This window comes from Leucoraja erinacea, chromosome 26 (assembly GCF_028641065.1).
Source record: "Leucoraja erinacea ecotype New England chromosome 26, Leri_hhj_1, whole genome shotgun sequence".
Taxonomy (NCBI): Eukaryota; Metazoa; Chordata; class Chondrichthyes; order Rajiformes; family Rajidae; genus Leucoraja; species Leucoraja erinaceus.
In genome coordinates, this window is record NC_073402.1 from 4,237,529 (window position 1) to 4,259,439 (window position 21,911).

Consider the following 21,911-nt stretch of genomic DNA (forward strand, 5'->3'; position numbering starts at 1 on the left):
GGGGGGGCAGGAGGAGGGGGGGGGGAGGAGGAGGGGGGGGGGAGGAGGGGGAGAGGGGGGGGGGGGGGGGGGGGGGGGGGGGGGGGAAAGGGGGGAGGGGGGGTTGAAGGGAGGAGCGGTGGCTAAGTGAACTGCCACCACACCAGCCATGAGTGACTGGACTGCCAATCCACCAGCCATGACTCACTGAATTGCAAGCCCAAGAATCCATTCAGTCCACAATGTCCATACTAGCCCTCTGGAAACCAATCCCTTCAGCACACAACACCCATACTGGCGCTCCAGAGATTCACGCAAGGGCAGACTTTCCTCATTCATTACTGTGTTCTGTAAAAAAAGATGAAAATGTGTAAAATCGATTGCCCATCCTCTCCCCACTTCTCTCTCACAGAGTCTGCCCATTGTTTTCTGCACAATTTCTGGCAATTTCTCAGCTGCCAGCCCACCAGGCCTGGGTGACTGAACTGCCAGCCCAAGAATCCATTCGGCTCACAATGTCCATACTGGCCCGCTGGAAAACAGTCCCTTCGCCCCACCACACCCATACTAGCACTCCAGAAAGACCCCCCCCCCCCCCCCCCCCCCCCCCCTTCCCAGCAATATTGGAATTGGTGGAGAGGTGCAATATTACATTGGGGGACCAGCCCTCCCGTGTGAAGCTGGGACTCAATGGGTCCCACTTAGTCTAGTCCTTCCTAAAATGTGTCGACCAGAATGAGCTTCACTACACTACTTGTTGTGTCTATGCTAACATTCATTATACTGTAGCCTCCCTGTGCTCTGTGCCTCTTCCACAGTATACTGAAACTCTAGGCCAGATAGCTCTGATTGCTGATTCCATGGAAGTCCACTGGCTTACTTCATAGTGGCCTTCAATAACTTTCCAGATTTCAGACTTCATTCTTAAGAATGGTTTCGACCCGATACGTCACATCCTAATGGGCTTGTCCCACTTGAGTGATTTTTTTCGACAAGTGCCGGCGATTGTCATAATTGAAGCAGGTCGCCGAAAAAACAGCGACTTGACCCCCCCCCCCCCCCCCCCCCCATGACAATGTCTACAACTACCTACCACCTAGTCGACATCAAGCTACGGCAAGCTACCGACAACCGGCGACACATTAGGACGTCCACCTATGACCACACCTATGACAACCTACGTCCACCAGCGACAAGCTATGACAAGGTAAGACAATTCAGTCGCCGGTACCTGTTGCCGGTTGATGTAGGTTAACGTAGGTAGCTACCACTGGTCAGCTATTCATCGGTCAGTACCGGCGCCAACCTATGATAAGCCAACTGCCGCCAAAAAGTTTTGAACATTTCAAAATCCAGCGGTGACCAGAAAAACGCTACGATTCTTTGGGCAACTGAGGAGATCATAAAGGCGGCACCCCAGTGACCTGTAGTCACCTAAAAAATCGCCTAAGTGTGACAGGCCCATTAAAGTCTCTAATCAGTGCTGGAGTAACCAGTGCTGGTGGATCCAGCACCATCAACTGTGCAGATGTCATTGGAAAAGATGAGCAGGTGAACAGAGGAAGTATGTACAAGAACTTACTCAAATCCCTCAAATATCTGGGAAATCCTTGGTACGTGGCTACTCTTGGCGGAGAGGGAGGCAGTACAATAGCATGTGAAATGTTGAGTGCGTACATCACCCCTGGACCCACATCTCTGACCTTAGTTCACATCCTAGATACTGCACATCCTGTGCATCTCCTCTTACCGGGAGCTTTGTGTGCACATCATCACTTTTACTGCACTTTCGGTTGTTCCAATTATTTCCTTGTCTAATTCCCAGACATCCCCTTCGCTCATTCTTTCTCTCAGATCTGGAACTGTTATCTTTGTCCGTGATATTATCACTGTACACTTTAAAAAACATATAACTTGTTTTAGAGATACATTGTGGAAATAGGCACATCAGCCCACCGATCCACGCCGACCAGCGATCACCCGTACACTAGATCTATCCTAGGCACAATTTACCGAAGCAAATTAGTCTACAAACCTGCCTGTCTTTGGAGTGCGGGAGGAAACCATAGCACCTGGAGAAAACCCACGTGGTCACAGGGAGAACATGCAAACTCTGTACAGACAGCACCCGTAGTCAGGATCGAACACGGTTCTCTGGCGCATGGCAGCAACTCTACCACTGAGCCACTGTGAAGCTTGGGCAAGTGTGGTACAAATACTTCCAATTTCTTACTGACTGTCACCAAAATCAGACTATCCTAATGTTTAACATCTCCACCCTCATTAGTAGACCAGTGTACATTCCGATCAATCAAGTTTTTGAACATTTACATTGCTCACCTTTACGATACATGCTATTAATTCTCAGAAGAGAATCACAAAATGCCGGAGTAACTCTGCGGGGCAGGCAGCATCTCCAGATAGAAGGATAGGATGACATTTTGGGTCAAGACCCTTCTTCAGACCTTTGTAGCTTTTGTACCTTTGTAGGGTACGTAGAACAATCCCTGTTCCAGCCGTTTGCTGACCCAGTCCCTGAACTCCTATCTCCGCAAGTCTGAAGTAGGACATGGCTTCAGAATTAAGGGACAGAAGTTTAGGGGTAACATGAGGGGGAACTTCTTACTCAGAGAGTGGTAGCGATGTGGAATGAGCTTCCAGTGGAAGTGGTGGAGGCAGGTTTGTTGGTATAATTTAAAAATAAATTGGATAGGCATATGGATGAGAAGAGAATGGAGGGTTATGGTATGAGTGCAGGCAGGTGGGACTAAGGGAAAAAAGTTGTTCGGCACGGACTTGTAGGGCCGAGATGGCCTGTTTCCGTGCTGTAATTGCTATATGGTTATATGGTTATAAGGGTCTCGACCCGAAACGTCACCCATTCCTTCTATCCAGAGATAGCCTGAATCGCTGAGTTACTCCAGCATTTTGTGTCTATCTTCGGTGTAAACTAGCATCTGCAGCTCCTTCCTAATTCTCAGTATTTTCTATTTACCATTCAATTGCATATTAGCATGCATTTATTCTGTTCAGTCTTGGTAGTCCTTCCCATTACTGCAAAGGTTAACTATCCACTTACATCTAATGGAGATTATACTTGGTAGAATTAATTGATTCCAATCAAAGAAAACTTTAGGCAATGAGGTTCCTGTGGTCAGATCGACCTGCGGACTAAAAGCATTGTTGATTTGTAGAAATCACTGCTCTTAAGTGCTTAAGTGGTTCCTATAACTTCAACATTCACAAGTACACATTCTATAACAGTCCTTATTTTGTCTCAAGGCCTAACCTTATTGCTAAGGTTTCAACCTGATATATTTTATAAATAGAAAATAGGAAACAAGGCGGCCCGGTGGCACAGCAATAGAGTTGCTGCCTTACAGTGCTTGCAGCACCAGAGACCCAGGTTCAATCCTGACTATGTGCCATCTGTATGGAATTTGTACATTCTCCTTGCGACCGCGTGGGCTTTCTCCAAGAACTTCAGTTTACTCCCACACTCCAAAGACGTACAGGTTTGTAGGTTAATTGGCTTGGTATGAATGTAAAATTGTCCCTAGTGTGTGCAGGATAGTGTTAATGTGCAGGGATCACAGGTCGGTGCGGACTTAGTGGGCTGAAGGGCCTGTTTACTAAACTATATCTCTAAACTAAAACTAAACTAAAATCTATCTTTATTCCCCATTAACAAAATCAATGAAAGTGAAAATAATATTTTAAATAATCCATTTCACCGACAACATTTTCAATAAGGAGAGAGTGTGTCGGAAGGAACTGCAGATGCTGGTTTAAACCGAAGAAAGACACAAAAAGCTGCAGTAACTCAGCGGGACAGGCAGCATCACTCAGTCTGAAGAAGGGTCTTGACCTGAAACATCACCCATTCCTTCTCTCCAGAGATGCTGCCTGTCAAAAGTTGAGTTACTCCAGCTTTTTGTGTCTGTCTTCAATAAGGTGGAGTCTGTTACAGCGTGAAGTTCAGGAAGTTTATGTTAGCCTTTTTGTTACTGAAGAAGAGTGAAAATTCTGAGCTGAAAATGAGCACATTGGAAATCTGCTGTTCTATTCTTGCTCTTCATAGTTACAGACACCACATTTCACAAAGATGTACAAAATTCAAACAGACACAAAACTTTAGAAGCAGTAGCTTATTCACCCAGCCAAAATACTTCTGACTCCTTCATGAAAAGGTACAAATATTTTCTTATATTATTTGCACATTTAGTACAGGTCAGAACTGATGCTAAGGATCATTATATTCAAAGGGTGGCACAGTGGAAAAGCTGGTAAAGGTGTTACCTCATAACACCGTAGACGCGGTTGGATCCTGACCTTGGGTACTATCAATATGGAGTTTGCATGTTCTCCGTGGAATACGTGGGTTTCTGGATTGTCTGATTTCATACCTCATCCCAATTTCATGAGGAGTGGTAGATTAATTGTCCCATGTATATTGTCCCTGGAATATCGTAGTGTATGTGGAAAATGGGAGAACAGAGAACTAGTGTGAATGGGTGATCAATGGTTGACATGGACTCAATGGGCCAAAGGACCTGTTTCCATGCTGAACCTTTTAATCGATCAATAAACTAAATTGCTGAATTTCAAATTTAGTTACTGAATAGTTGCCGAACATTAAATTCTCCAATTTCAGGTAACCTCGAACCCACCACCCTCTTCCCCCTGCCCGTTTCTCCCCCACAACCCCCGTTAATCCCCCCTCTTCCACACCCCTGTGCCCCATCTGTGTTCTCATCTATATATCCCCTCTACCTCCACCACCTGCTACATTCCTCCCTCTGGCTTCACATTTCGCAACTCGTTAGTCCTGTCTCACACCTTCTGCTTTTATCTCCGGCCTTTCTTCCAACCTGTCAAACATCACCTGACCCCCCCCCCCCCCCCCCCCCCCCGCCTGTGTCCACTTATACCCGGCCTACATTGTCCTGCCTCTTCCAGCTCTTTTCCCCCCGCTCCGCTACAATCACTGAAGAAGGGTCTCAACCCGAAACGTCATCTATCCATGTTCTTCAGAGATGCTGCCCGACCCGCTTAGTTACTCCAGCACTTTGTGTCAAATTGCTGAACGGTATTGCATAAATAATTTTACTTCGGAGTCACGTGAGTGATTCCGTGAAGACCCCAGCTCCAGTGCGCATGCGGCTTTATCGCACAGCGTGCAGAACGCGGCAGCCAGCGGGAGTCGGGCGCTCCCGCATCCAAGGACGAGAGGTAAGTACTTACCTTAATCGGGCCTTGTGGTTTTTGCTCCAGCGGGAGCAAAGTGAGGCATGGTGAGCGGGCCCCGTTTCGACTCCAGCGTGGGGCCGACAGTGACGGGGAAAAGGTGCCACCCGGACCGCTAACGCTGCGGACCAAAGGTGCCACACGGACCGCTAACGCTGCGGACCGCTGCAGGGAGCTGCGCTAATGCCGGTCCGCTGAACAGCTGTTCCGTACAGCCGCGGACCGGCGGGAAATTTTAAAAAACCCGACCGGCAGCCCTGCAGACTCCTGACCAGGAGAATCACCGCCCGGGAACCGCCACAACGCCGCCTGGAAAAACGGCAGGCAGCCTCTACTTACAGGTAAGGGGAAATCTTACCAATTTACAGGTTCTACAGGAGCCATCTTCCTCCAAGCTGGAACAGGTTGGAGACAGCAAAAATGAGTATGTCTGTCTCCCCAAGCCAGAGGAGGTCATGAAGTTCACCTCCAGGAGAAGGACTGCCTGCCCAACTCCACACGAGGGTCCTTATCTGGGAGGCAGCCACCGGTAGCGGTGGAGCTATTTCCATGCTCCCGCTCACTCGACACCGAGCCGCTCCCTGTGCCGCCGGTGTAAAGGGGCACTGGCTGAATGCCAAGGGAGCTGACTCCTACCCCAGTGCTATTGCACTAGCCATCTCCCTTATCGAGGGATTGATGCAACAGCGGAGTGGAGTGCTTTGCCTCCTCCCATTTAGCGCATCCTTTATGCTCCTTTTTTAAGGGCTAAGGAGGCCAGGGCTGGGCTGGCTTAAGCGCTGGGCAGGCGGACGAGAACAGCAGTATGCCAGGGGAGCAGGATCAAGAAGAGCCACTGGGTGTCGTGGGCCACTACATGGCTCCTCCACGCGACCATCTTCCCAACAAAAGCCCTGCAGGAACAGGCCTTTCCAGAGGCAAATCCGCAGGCAGCTGGGTCTCGTAGACTCACAGACAAGCAGCGAATTCTACAGAAGGTCAAGATGTTACCACCTTTGCTCGCCTTTGGTGCTGACGCCTAAGATGTTCCCATATTTGGGATACTCGACTGAACGATGGTGCATATAGACCTGCCCGCAACCCCGAATATATGGGGCTATGCAAACCGCTGCTGCGGGGAAGAGGGAGCAGGCTATGGGACGAGCAGGACATCACATCCAACACCCAGCTGGCAGCACCCCTCGGCATCCACCACCAATATCAAACAAGGACTGGTGAAAGCCTGGTGACCGCTGCAGATTCCCCATAGTTCTTTTTAGACGGGGCCCAGAGCGGAGCCGTGGGAAGATGCGCCGCCCCACCGACAGCACCAGCATACCAGCAAACTACGCCTTCATGAAAAACAACAAGCATGGAGGTAGGTAGTCTGGTTCCTCCCAATTTACACTAAAACAAGGGTGTTCTACTAAACTGCATGGGGAGTGGGCTAAGCATGGGATGCTGTCACAAATAACCAAAATATACTCAACAGCATTAGAGGATAAAAACGAATTCAAATTGGGCATTTTACTGCCAGTTCAGCAATGCGCCCAAAGGGCTGTTTCTCCCTCTAAGAAAAGAGAAGTGAGAAGGCAAGCTGAACTAAACAGGCACATTACTAAACGGATTGGAATTTGTATCGAATATATTCACCAAAACTATAAAAGATGATGAATGTAGCATCATCATTGATCTAATATCACTAAATAAATCTGTTGAGTATATCCACTTTAAGATGGAGGTGGAGTTTTGTCACTGCCAGACATCTGATCTCCCTAGGATACCTATGGGGAGCATTGATATGGGAGATGCTAACTATCTTATACCATACACTAGGATCATTATAGATACCTAAATATATTTACCTGGATCATGGATATCCCGGTTAGGGCAACCATGGGAGCATATAGCATTTCATATGGTCTAAACCTCCGCCCTAAACTATTAAAAATGGCCATGAAAATATTAAGAAAACAAGCATAATCATGGCACATATTGGATGATATCCTCATATTAGGGGAAACAAAGGAATTAGCTGTGGAGCAGTTCTAGCTACGAAACAGCTCCCTAAAGCTGAGGTTCATCCCACGCCCAGATAAACCAGAATTGAAGTGTTACTACCAAGGATTATCTGGGCTTCAATAACAATTCCGTCCATATGACTGTTACTTTGCCAAGACACTTGGGTCACTATAATCAAATCATGAAAGTACCCACTGAAGCTACATCACAATTAAGGTGGTGGGCAGACATATATTTGGCATAGTTTTCAGCCCTATTATCATCACCAATCCCAACTTGGTTATTTTAAAAACCAATGCCAGTACTTTAGGCTGGGGAGCAACTAAACTCCATATCCAGCACAGGTAACAGATGGACCAAGTCACAAACATCGTTACTACACATACCGGGCATCAACTTCTTGGGATTGGTGATCGCCTATTGGGCTAAAAAGCATATGCATTTCAAATGCAGCACGTACATATGTGGTTACGGATTGATAATACTATGGTGGTGGCTTATATCAACCATATGGGGAGCATAATAATCATTATTGTGCAACAAATTGGTCAAACAAATCTGGCAATGGTGTGTCAAAAGACATTTTAACTATCAGCTGCCTATGTCCTAGGAAGCTAGAACACAGTGGGAGACACCATGTCACGGGGTACAATTTATGATTACATTGAATAGATGTCATAACCCAAAATATCTGCTAAATTTATTAAGCAGTTTGAAAGCCAGATATCAATTTGGTTGCACAAGACGGAATCACCAGTAACCCATGTATGTGACTTAGGAACCAGATTAGAGGCAGCAGCGATAGATGCCTATACGCTGGAAGGGGGAATTTCTGCTTTGCCTTCCTCCCTTCTGCCTCATCAGTCGGGCACTTCGCAATACAGATGGGATCTGTCTCCGAGATATTGAACGTGCCCGACCGGCCTACAGCCATGGTTCCCAGTTCATCACGACACGGTGGGCGAGTCACCTATGGATTTCCCTAGTGGACCATGGTTGCTGACTCAACCCAGTATCAGGCATAAGCCACCCATGCCAGGGAAACATCAAACTCCTGGGTGCAGGTTTTGAATAGACCTTACCAGGGACTGGGATTATCCAAAGGAACCATTACCACCATGTCGGCATCCCTGCGAACAGTCACTAAAAGCTAACATGGGTAAAATACTGCCACGACGCAGGGACAACGAACTATTCAACCACTGACGTATTGGAGTTCCTGGAACATCTACACCATGACTAAAAGGTGAGTTACAGTGCCGTAAATACAGCATGGAGCGCCTTATCTGCTTATCTAAAACCGCATGTCAGCAGAGCATGGGATCCCATCCACTGAAGGTAAACTTATGAAGAGCAACTATAATATAAGCCCCAAACACCCAGGTATATACCCATGTATGGGATATTGGTGTGATATTGACATACCTCAGAGAATGGCACCAGCCAGATCCCTCAGCTTGCTTAATCTATGTTTTAAAAAAAAAAAAAAAGGCTCATGCTTATGGCTCTCGTACACGCTCAAAGAGTCCGGTCACTCCATAAACTAGACTGGATACATGGTGATTACCCCAGACGCATCAAGTTCATATTTAGGTCTGGTAAAATCTAACTCGCAGGTATATGGATTCGGCACGAACTAGCAGGGTCGAGATCGCCTGTGTTTTCCGTGCTGTAGTCGTTATATGGCTATATGGACCAGGAACGCCCGATTCACTGGTGGGATTCCGGGCCTACCCACCAGAGTCCAGGTTGAGTGTGGTGACCCATCTACTACTATATATAGACACAACTCACTATCTTAGAGGGAGAGGAAAGCCTATGGGTCAACCACAGTAACCCAAAACGGGGTACGAGCCAAACCACTCCAAGGTGGCTCAAACAGGTGCTGAAAGCTGCCGGAATAGATAATAATACATTTAATCCCATTCCACTAGGGCAGCATTGGTATCAGCGGCTGAACGAATGGACATCCCGGTTGACCACATTTTCAATACAGCAGAATGGTCAAGGGAACCGCGTTCAGAACATTTTTTATTATAAACCGTTGATAAACCTGATTTAATTGCAGGAGAATATTACAAACTGCAATATTAATTTAAGCTCAGAGGAGCTCTGTTATGTTGTTATTGTTAACAAATACCTTTCTGTTTCTTTTGAAAGCAGATCAACTGGTTGATTACGATAACACTTCCTCCCTCATAAACTTCGGCAGTGAGTGAAATAAAAACTGTTACACGGTTTGAAATCACAGACCTTTGAAGTCTTCACGGAATCACTCACGTGACTCCGAAGTAAAATAGTAAGATTAAACGAGTACTTACCAGTACGAAGTTTGATCTGTATTTTATGAGGAGTTACGGTGAGGGATTAAGTGCCCGCCGCTCCCACCCTCATTATACAGATCAAGCTAATAAACTGATGTCTCGTGATCTTTACTATCTTACTTCAAATATTGTGTCTATTCTGTGATTTCACACCGCTGCTTCGAAGTATGCCGCATGCGCACTGGAGCTGGGGTCTTCACTTAATCCCTCACCGTAACTCCTCATAAAATACAGATCAAACTTCGTACTGGTAAGTACTCGTTTAATCTTACTATTAAAAGATATATTGTAACTTCTTTCTTTTCAGAAATTGAGAAACATTTTCAAAGGCAATAGCTTCTCTCTTGATCAAAAATTTCAGGGCTTTGACACACTCTGTGTTGTGACATTTTTGACCATATTGGGCATAGCTCCACATTTTATGTTGAGAAGCTCCACTTTAGGAAAGTTGACTTGAATCTGACTCGGATATAAATCTTAATATCTGTTTCGCTCATTTTGGGGTTAATGACTGAAGCTATCTTTGCAACCAGGCAGACAAAATGCTGGAGAAACTCAGCGGGTGAGGCAGCATCTATGGAGCGAAGGAAATTGGCAACGTTTCGGGCTGAAACCCTTCTTCAGACTATATTTGCAATGAGGCTACCTGTTCTCACCAAAACAGTTGGATTCATCCCAATATTCATGCGCATTTGGCATGATGGCACAGAGTACAGTTGCTGCTTTACAGCACCAGAGACTCGGGTTCCACCCTAACTACAGGTGCTCTCTGTGTGGAGTTCATATGTTTTGCCTGTGACCGCGTGGGTTTTCTCCGGGTGCTCCGGTTTCCTCGCACACTTCAAAGACGTGCAGGTATGTAGGTTAATTTGTTTCGGTAAAATTGCAAATTGCCGCTAGTGCATAGGATAATGCTAGTGTACAGGGTGGTCACTGGCCGGCGTAGACTCGGTGGGCTGAAGGACCTGTTTCCACACGGCGTCTCTAAAGCCTAAAGTAAAGTCATCTTATACACTTCTATAAGATCACCTCACATCCCCCTGCGCTCCATGGAATAGAATCCCAGCCTACTCAACCTCTCCCTTTAGCTCCAACCTCTCGAATCCTGGCACCATCCCCATCATTCTTCTCTGAACCCATTCCAGCTTGACAACCTAATGAACAATTTGCTTCCAACTATGTAATATGTATAGGAGTGTCTGTAAAAAGTAACGTCCGGGTTCAGGAAAAGGTTATTCCCAACAACCGTCAGGCTATTGAACATAGTAAACTGGATTTTGGAATGATGAATGTTTGGGTTGCACTGAGGACTTTGGGCTTTATTTCAGTTTTGTCCGATATTGAGTTTTTGAAATATTGAACACTTCTTTTCTTTCTGTTTGTTCTTGATATTATCTGTTAAGTATTATGTTCACACACCTGTTGGAACTGTAGATGCTTCACCGAAGATAGACACAAAATGCTGGAGCAACTCAGCGGCACAAGCAGCATCTCTGGAGAGAAAGAATGGGTGATGTTTCAGGTCGAGACCCTTCTTTCCTTCGACCTGAAACATCACCCATTCCTTCTCTCCAGAGATGTTTCCTCCAGCTGCGCTGCAGGTCTTGAAGTAAAACCTGCAACTTTTTATAGTTCCAACATTCAAAGACGCATATGGTGTAGAGCGTAGGGTGTGGGGCAACACAGTGGTGCAGTGTTAGAGTTGCTGCCTCAAGGTGCTTTCAGTACCAGAAATCCCGATTATGGGCGCTGTCTGTACGGAGTTTGTACCTTCTCCCTGTGACCCGCGTGGGCTTTCTCCGAGATCTTCGGTTTCCTCCCACACTCCAAAGACGTGCAGGTTTGTAGGTTTATTGGCTTTCTATAAAATATAAATTGTTCCGAGTGTGTGTAAGAAATTGTAGGTGTGCGGGGATTGCTGGTCGGCACACTCGATGGGCGAAGGGCCTCTTTACTCTATCCCTAAAAACTAAATCTAACCAACACGTTGATTGCAGGAAAATTGTCCAAAAATGTTATCACTAGGGAATCAGTGATACTATCTCACTCATCAGCAAACTCCATATCTGTTTTGGTGGGCTTCATGGTACAGGGGGATACATATATGGCCAGGTTACTAGTTTATTAAAATCAAAACAAAAACTGAAGATGCTAAAAATCTTCAGGCATGGCATGGAGGCACATGAGTAGAGCTACTGCCTTACAGTGCCAGAAGCCAGGGTTCGATCCTGACAATGGGTGCTGTCTGTCCGGAGTTGGTACGCTCTCCCCATGACCTGTGTGGGTTTTCTTCAAGATCTTTGGTTTCCTCCAACACTCCAAAGATGTACAGGCTTGTGGGCAAATTGACTTGGTATAAATGCAAAAATTGTCCCTAGTGTGTGTAGGGTGGTGTTAATGTGCGGGGATCGCTGGTCGGTGCCGACCCAGTGGGCCTAAGTGTCTGTTTCCACTCTGTATCTCATAACTACATTAAACTAAACTAAATCTGAATCAAAAAGAGAAAATGCTGGAAAATTCCCCCCAACAAATCAGGTAGCGTGCAGCAAGAGAAACGGTTAATGCTTCGGTCAAAGACATGTTGTCAGCTGATAGTTTATTCTTCCAGACTCTGTAATATAATGCTATCCTTGTGTCACTTTAATGGCACTGGTGTTCCATCAAGCAGCTGATTCTGTACACTTCTTCCACTGATCTCACTGCTGCCTCTACCTTAATCTGAACCTGAAGACTTCATTTGGTCAAAACCGACCTAATCTTCTACTAGTGCAGGACACCTCCCATATACGTTCCTTGATTTCCACATTCTGTTTAATGATGGGGCAGGATAAGTTGAAGACGGGATGCGAGTGTGTAACATATGTTTGAGTGAAGTAATCGTCTGTAGTTTCCATTAATTAGTAGATTGGACAGGCTAGATGCAGGAAAAATGTTCCCGATGTTGGGGGAGTCCAGAACCAGGGGTCACAGTTTAAGAATAAGGGGTAGGCCCTGTAGGACTGTGATGAGGAAAAACGTCTTCACCCAGAGAGTTGTGAATCTGTGGAATTCTCTGCCACAGAAGGCAGTGGAGGCCATTTCACTGGATGTTTTCATGAGAGAGTTAGATTTAGCTTTTAGGGCTAACAGAATCAAGGGACATGTGGAAAAAGGAACGGGGGGTACTGATTTTGGATTATCAGCCATGATTATATTGAATGGCGGTGCTGGCTAGAAGGGTTGAATGGCCTACTCCTGCACCTATTTTCTACGTATCTATTTTTCTAGATTGTTCCCATTTGTGTACACTTAGTGCAAGCGAACTGCAAAGGCATCTCATTTCCATTACTGTAGCAGAAAGCTTCAATACAATATACAAAAACTGACCTATATCAGTGGTCAATGATGCTATTAGTGTGAAGATAGACACAAAATGCTGGAGTAACCCTAGTGGTTCAGGCAGGATCTCTGGTAAAAAGGACTATTTAACCCTCCGGGTCGAGACCCTTCATCAGGGTTTAAACACCCAGTGAGATTATTTTCTTACAAACAGTCCAGCAGAGTATTGCCATACCTAAGCACATCCTTTATACTAAAGTGGTCAGAAATAGTCCACTGAGGCCGCCTGCAAGAGATGCCATGTTTCTCAAAGTTCACTCCGTACTCTACGTCTGAGGAGCGGTCCCCTTTCCAGGCGAGCCCCAGCCTGCTGTGGGCCTCCAGCCATCAGTTTCCCTTGGGCGCGTGGATCGACCTGCGAACCAACGCCCTTCTACTCTCCCATCCACCTTTGTGCCCCGGGGCCACCTCCAGCAGCCGACCTTGAAGCCAGAACCTGGTACCCCTCTCCTCTCCTACCGGCCTCGATCCTCGCGGCTCCCTGTCGCCGGCTTCATCTTCCCAGTCTCTGGTCATCGGGGAACGAGCAGGGGCCTCCTCCTCCAGCCCACGGGCCACAGGGTCCTACGTCCAGTTGAGCAAGGGCCATGGTCCTTTGAGAGCTTCTGCCACCCATGTAGTGAATTCATCAAATAGCAGAGCATCTGATCCCATGTGTATGCTGAGGGTGTTAATATCGGATCTAAACTTACCTCCCTAGTCTGGTTCAGTCAAACACCGAATACAAGCACTGGAATAACAACTCTATTTTATTATACAATACAATACCGCGGGCCCAATCCTCGTTAATACTTGCTTGAGCCCAATACAGCCTCATGCAAAAAGAACAGACCCAAGACAATCAGCACAGCCCAATGTGCATCCCCCCCACCCCCTTTATGCCCCTCCGAACCAAGAGCGGAACTCACTATCAAAACATGGAGGGGACGGGGGGCACAATCTTTTGGCGGCCACGCACGCATGCGCACACTCACACACACGCGCGAGAGTTCGGAGGCTCAATCCAGCGCTAAAAACGGCGATTTTAAAATAGGGATCACAAAAACTTGGGGGGGATGTCCCCCACCTCTCAAAACATGGGGGGGGGGAGGGCGTGTCCCCTCTGCTCCCCCCACCCCCTGGGTTTTCAGCCCCTGCTCCAAACTAAGGGCACAAAAGTACTAGGGGGAGGCAATCCCTACAAGCCAATTACTGATACAGGCTGTAAAATACATAGAATGACAACTCTTTGGCCCAGTCAGACAATAGCACATAACATAGTTTCAACACATAGCACTTAGGGAGAAATACTTCCATTAAGTAAAGTAACATTATCACCAGATAAAGAAACATCTTTGGTGATGCCACTCTTCTGGACCAATCACAAGTAATGGCAGTAAGGCACTGCAACATAATCGAGATATAACATTTTCAACCAATCCCAAGCATGCCTTAGCATGAGGGCACAGCTTCATCTGCAGAATCCTAGACATATTGGCAACCTGCAGGCCATCTGGACAGAAACCTCTCCACAGCCCCTTCCCAGGCTTCAGACTCCCTGGAGCCATCCATGTCACATGGTTCTGCAACTCCCCGCAAATGATGTCGAGCAGCTTTCACAGATCTTTTCACAGACATCTGTTTTCCCAAGTACGCACATTTCTGATATTCAAGGGCAGCTACCTCCCTCTCAGTTTCCCACCTCTCACCATTCACCACTCTCCACTCCATAGGATCTACGAAGCACACATTAGGATTACAGCGGACACTCTCCACCTGCCTGGGTGAGTGCTGCATTAATAACACAGAATTAGCATCCATAACAAAGTAGTCCACCTGATTACACCATTTACTACCTTAAGCATTCACTCCCTTCACTATTTGGGGTGGCACCGTGACACAGAGGTAGAGTTCCTGCCTCACTGCGCCAGAGACCCGGGTTGTTTCCGCTTCTTCTATGTTCCGGCGATTATTTAAAAATTAAAAAATAGGTTGCCGTTTTAAAAATCGGAAATTTTTTAGTCGACGCCGGTTGCGATGCTAGTTGAAGGTGGTTGCCGGAGGTTGCAGGTAGTGGAAGGTCATAGAAGATACGGAAACCACTTTCGACCATTAGGGAGACTGACAAAAAACCTCCGGGAACCTCCGGGAACTGCACGGAAACCTTGAGTGGGGCGCAAAGTCTCCAGAGGTTTCCGTTCAGGTTTCCTAAGTGGGACAGGGGCATTAGTGTGCCTGAATCGCTGGTTGGTGCGAACTCGGTGAGCCGAAGGACCTATTTCCACGCCGTATCTCGAAACAAAATGAAACTAAACTAAACTTAAACGGTTCATCTGAAGAAGGGTCCCGACCCAAAACGTCTTTATCCATCTCCTCTCGAGATGCTGACCAGCATCTGTGTGTATGTTTGGTATAAACCAGCATCTGCAGTTCATTTTTATTATAACTGTCTTATGATGTGGAAACATCAGACAATGCCTGGCACCTCCAATGGAAATAATACTGTGTATGGATGTACTTGGGAAACATTCTGCCAAACAGAAGCCTCATTGAATATCAATCACAAGAGGCCACTTTCACTGTTAGTGGAGTCATCCCTGGTTTAACATAGAACATAGAACATATAACAGTACAGTGTGGGAATAAGCCCTTTGCCTCCAATGATTGTTCCGAACATGGTGTCATGTTAAACTAATCTGGTCTGCTTGCATGTGATGCATACCCCTCCATTCCCTGTACATCCATGTGCCTATCTAAAAGCCTCATTAATGCTACTGTACTTTTTTGCCTCCACCGCCACCCCGGCAGCATGTTCTAGACCAGGGTTTGCAACCTATGGACCCCATGCCAAATGTGGCCCATAACCCGAAAGCATCTGGCCTGCAGGTGGATTGTTTTTCCCGTAATCATCCGGCCCGCCGAGCGTGGCCGAGCATAACCGAGCTCTGGCTGTACTGCATCATGCGCTAAGCCGCCGGCACAGCCGTGCACCTTCCGTGATCACGTGATTTGATGCCCCATCCGGGGCGGGATGGGGGCGGAATCCATGCGGGAGAGGTGGCCCACCATCTGCTGACAGACATGCATCCTGGCCCCTATGCAGAACAAGGTTGCCGACCCCTGTTCTAGTCACTCTCTGTGTAATGAACATGCCCCGCGCATCTCCATTAAACTTAGCCCTTCCCACATAAAAACCTCTGCACTTTTACTCTGACACATCCACCCTAGGAAAAAGGTTCTGATTGTCTACCCTCTCTATGTTTATTTTAGTATCCGGTATCTATGCCTCTCATTATGTTATGTGCTTCATTCAAGTCTTCCCTCAAACTTCAATGTTCCAGATAAAACAATCTAATTTTGACTGGTTTAGTGATTAAACTGCTGGTTCTGAAGTTAATGGATGTATTTGATTGCAATGAACACAAATAGACTTCTACTCTTGCCTTCATTATTGCAATGTCTACATTTCACATGGACTTCATTGCCTGTGAAGCATTGCTGAGACTATGAAAAATAGTTAATGTTTCAGGGGATGAAGTGTCATTAACTTGAAATGTTAAATCTGTTCTTCTCTCAACAGATGTTGTCTGACCTGACGAGAATCTCCAGCATTTGTGGTTGTTATTAACCACAGTGTGTTATTTATAACTGCATTAAAACACCTATTGCTTTTCTCTAGAGATGCTGCCTGACCGGTTGAGTAATGGGCCTGTCCCACTTAGGCGATTTTTTTAGGCAACTACAGGCGACTAGTTTGTCGCCACCTGTTCGCCAGTGGTCACCGGGAGTAGTCTCCCCAGTCGCGTAAAAAGTCGTATTGGCACTAAATTTGCAATATGTTGAAACATTTTCGTCAACAGTGGGCTTGGCGCCAATTAGCGTAGCTTGACTTGTCCTGACGCAGTTGCTGTTGTAGGTTGTCGCCAGGATGACGTAGGTTGGCGCTGTTTTTTCGGAAACTGCAACAACTATGACAGTCACCGTCAGTTGCCTAAATAATCGCCAAGTGGGACAGGCCCACGACTCCAGCTTTGTGTGTATATCTTTGGTGTAAACCAGCATCTGCAGTTCGTTCTTGAAGAATCTCCAGACTATCCAATGTTATTTTGTTGATCGTCCAATTCACTTTGAAAAGAACTTTTTTGAAATATGTTTCACAGTAATTTTCAGTGAAGCAGGTTAGCTTCAAGGGAGGGCAGTCTGTGGAACAGATGCATCTAAAGCAAGCATGAGAACTGGGGCAGTGGCACGTTGACAGAGATAGTGTGGGAACAGGCCCTTTGGCCCAGCGAGTCCGTGCCGACCAGCGATCCCCACACACTAACACCACCCTACACACACTAGGGACAATTGTACATTTATACTAAGCCAATTAACCTACAAACCTGTATGTCTTTGGAGTGTGGGTGGATACCCGAAGATTTCAGAGAAAACCCACGCAGGTTTTTCGTTTTTATAGAGATACAGCATGGAAGGCCCTTAGGCCCACCGAGTCCGCACAGACCAGCGAGCCCCGCACACTAATACTATCCTACACACACTAGGGACAATTTTAGATTCATACCAAGACAATTAACGTACAAACCAGTACATCTTTGGAATGTGGAAGGGAACCAGAGGGCCCGGAGAAAACCCATGTAGGTCATGGAGAGAAACTCTGTACAAATCAGCACCCGTGGTCAGGATCGATCACGTGTCTCTGGCGCTGTAAGGCGGCAACTCTACCGCTGTGCCACCGTGCCACCCTGTTTGGAAAGCTCAGTCTGTGGTTGAAGAATTGTCGAACCAAGAACCAGGGGGGGGGGGGGGGGGGGGGGGGGGGAGGAAAAAAGCAGGGGGAACCGAGGACCCAGTGAGTGTAAAGGGCCTGTCCCACTTTCCCGAGTTACTCACAAATTCTCCCGAGATTTCCCCTTGATTCAAACTCAGAGAATTACAGTAATACCCAGTCGTAGGTACTCGGGGCTATTTTATTTTACTCGTGGACAATTTTCAACATGCTGAAAAAACATCCCGACTTACCCGATGCCTCGAGTGCCTACGGCTGGCATTACAAGCCGCTACGAAATATCTACAGACTCCTACGGACACGCTACAGACATTCTCCGATTTTGAATCAAGGGGAAAACTCGGGAGAATTCGTGAGTAACTCGTGAAAAGTGGAACAGGCCCTTAAGAGAGACGGGGAACTGTGGTCCAGTTGAGTATAGTCTTCAAATATCACCTGGTGACCCAGGTACTGAACCATAAGGGTTTCCGATTCATCTATAGTGGAGAGTTTACCTGTGAATGTCTCTATTTTCAGCGAAAATATGGCTGAGAAAATAGATAAATATATAAAACAAAAAGATATAAGAATTTTGCACTGGCAACTGTCCATTGAAGTGGCATTTCTCATGTAACAAGATGAGTGTTCATTCAATAATTTCACAATTGTTCACTTACTGGATCCCCTGTGAATTAGTCCATCTCCTGTACTGCATCAACGTGGAGTATTGATTTACACAGCCATGTAACGTGGCAATGGATGACCATAAAACATATTCTAATGGCATTGAAACCACTATTCTAATCTTTAGCGTGTCACTATTTATTATCGCACTATTATTTTACTGAAGGATGGTCTCTCTGCGGGGATATTATGGCTTTGTGTACTTATTTTCTTACTGGGACTGCCTACAGTTTAGAAAGGAGATGAGGAGGAATTTCTTTAGTCAGAGGGTGGCGAATCTGTGGAATTATTTTCCACAGAAGGGTGAGGAGGCCAAGTCCGTGGATATTTTTAAGGCGGAGATTGACAAATTCTTGGTTAGTAAGGGTGTTGGGGTTATAGGGTGAAGGCAAGAGAATGGGGTAGCGAGGGCAAGATAGATCAGCCATGATTGAATTGCAGAGTAGACTTGATGGGCCAAATGTCCTAATTCTGCTCCTATAACTTATCAACTTAAGAACTGATGAATTTACCGCAACAAGTCTACGTTTTCAAGCTTGCTATGAGAAGATTATCCCGGCTTTAGATAGTCGTCTTTCTTACAGTTTGACTTTCTTCCCAACCAATTGTTCAAGCGCTTTTGATTGCAACATGTGCCTTAATTTAGTTCAACAAAGAAACTGACAAGTTACTAAAGAACTTCCATGGCTGGTGTTTCTAGGCGTTGTCAAGGAGACCATGCTTCAGACTTTGGGGATACAATGCGGAAACAAGCCATTCGGCCAATCGAGCCCATGCTGACCAGTAATCACCACTACTCCAACACTATCAAACACACTAGGGACAATTTACAATTTTATCAAAGCCAATTAATCTCCAAACCTGTACATCTTTGGGGTGTGGGAGGAAACCGGAACACCCGGAGAAAACCCTTGTGATCACAGGCAGAGCGTACAAATTGCATACAGACAGCACCCATGGTCAGGATTGAACCCATGTCTCTGGCATTGTAAGCCAGCAACTCTACTGCTGTGCCAACATGTTATTCTTTTTCTGAATCCTGGCAAAGAAGTGAACTGAAACAATCTTCAAGATCCCAATTATCTTCCTTTATTTTGTTGCTTTCTCCAGAAAGTAAAATGGCTGTTTCTCCTTGCTTTTAAATTAAAACACGGGTGTAAATGTGCCACATGTCCAAAGACTGTGAATGGGTTACTCCATTCCAACTGTTAGGCAGTTTGCCTTTTGCTACCGATATTGTTATCTTTATGAGTTTTGAGATTACCATTAAACTGCAATGTCAATAAAATGCTATGTATGCTTAGGGCTTTTGTGATGATATGCTATCATCTATTTTAATACTTGGTTCAGCAGTATGCTCTCATGGAGTATTTGTACAATTCTGGTTGCCCCATTGCTGCAAGGATGTGGAGGCTTTGAAGAGGGTCTGAGCTAAGATGTAATGTTGGGAAGGCCAGAACCTTGAACATAGGAGGCTCATGGGGTGATCTTTTTGAGGTGTAGAAAACCATGGGGATAATAGATAGGGAGAAAGCACAGAGTGTTTTTACCCAGGGCAGGAATCAAGTATCAGAGGACACGAGTTTAAGGTGAGAGGGGCAGGTTTTAATAGCAATCTGAGGGGCAACATTTTTACTCATAGTGGTGAGTATACGGAACATGCTGCCAGGGGATGTAGCTGAGGCAACTACTTAAAAGCATTAAAAAAGACTTGGACAGATCCGTACTTGCACAGGAAAGGTTTAGAGGGATATGGGCCAAATGAAGGCAAATGGGGTTAGCTTAGATGGGGCATCTTGTTTGGCATGGATGAGTTCAGCAGAAGGCCTGTTTCCATGCTGGATGGTTCTATAACTCTGGATTTGAAGGCATTCGCTATGAGACGAGGTTGGACAATCCAGAGTGTTAAAGGCTGAGGGGAGAGCAGGTGGATGTATACAAAATGATGAGATGCATAGATCAGGAAGACAGCCAGAATGCGTTGTCCACGATAGAAACATCAACAACATGTGTGAGCACAGCTTGAAGGTCAGAGGGGTGAAAGTTTAAAGGAAATGTTTGAGGCAGATGTTGACTCAGCGAGTGGTGGGCGCCTGAGGTATGCTGCCAAGATCTTAGTGATGGCAGAGGCAATGTGATAGAAGCATTTGAAGCTTTTAGATAGGCACATGGATATGCAGGGAATGGAGGGATATGGATCACATGTAAGCTCAGGAGATTAGTTTATCCTGGCTCATGTGCGTCGCACACATTGTGGGCTGAAGGGCCTGTTCCTGTGCTGTACTGTTCTATGTGTTATGGTGCAGACATTTTTTGGTGCACATTGCCAACAGAATTATGACGACTTCATTGCACACTTAGCAATATTTGTTGGAATTAATACAGTCAAGTGTACCATACAAGATGCTGTGTGAATGGCTTGATTGGAATCATGTATTATGTACTGTCTATTTAGCACACAATAAAAGCTTTTCTCTGTCCCTCAGTGCATGTGACAATATACTAAACTCGACTCAACTCTTCAGTTTGCTATGACTAATTGGTCTACAACACAAACTGCATGTATTTGGTGACCTGCATTGCTTGATTATTTATAACTGTCTTGGTTTCATCATTGTGAGCATATTTCCAAACAAACCCTGTTTCATGGATCAAGAGTCCCAGATGTTTAAGGTCTTTAGCATCTCAGATTGGCATCTGCCACCTACACATTTGAAACATTCGAGACCATATAATTTAGTGCCGGTGAATTATGCTGTTATTTCTGAAGAGTAACGTGAAAAGCAGCAGTTTGCTGAACAGCAAACATTACCCACATCATATTGTATTTTACAAAGCAGTAATTTCTACGTTAATATTGCTGAATTCCAGCCACACTTACAAGTCCTCGGTAGTATAGTGGTTAGTATCCCCGCCTGTCACGCGGGAGACCGGGGTTCAATTCCCCGCTGGGGAGGTACTATCATTTTGCTATATTTAAGAGGGAGTCAGATGTGGCCCCTGTGGCTAAAGGGATCAGGGGGTATGGAGAGAAGGCAGGTACGGGATACTGAGTTGGATGATCAGCCATGATCCTATTGAATGGCGGTGCAGGCTCGAAGGGCCGAATGGCCTACTCCTGCACCTATTTTCTATGTTTCTATGATGTGGTCCAAAGTCCATTAGAAATTAATTGTAATATCCTTTAAGATGTCTGGCAAACAAGCAACTGATCTGATCACTTAGGGATGAAGAGACCTATCCTCTCTCATAAACAGATAGGGGAGCACAGTGTCACAGCCAGTACAGTTGCTGTCTGACAGCACTAGGGATACGGGTTCGATCCTGTCCTAGGATGCTGTCTGTGTGGCGTTTGCATGTTCTCCCTGTGACCGCATTGGTTTCCACCAGCAACTTCAGTTTTTTCCCACAAAGACATATGGGAGTAGACGAGAATGTGGAATAACATAGAACTAGTGTGGATGAGTGAATGAAGGTCAGCTTGATCTTGGTGGACAGAAGATCCCGTTTCCATGCTGTATCTCTGAACTAAACTAAACCAAACTTTCCCA

At 46.0% G+C, this 21,911-nt stretch overlaps 1 non-coding gene across 1 annotated transcript; it reads left to right on the top strand.

The window, feature by feature from the left end:
- The first annotated feature begins 21,244 nt into the window (after window positions 1–21,244).
- Window positions 21,245–21,316, top strand: trnad-guc (transfer RNA aspartic acid (anticodon GUC)). Its single transcript has one exon. It is a non-coding gene; the product is annotated as a tRNA-Asp (tRNA).
- Window positions 21,317–21,911: the final 595 nt, after the last annotated feature.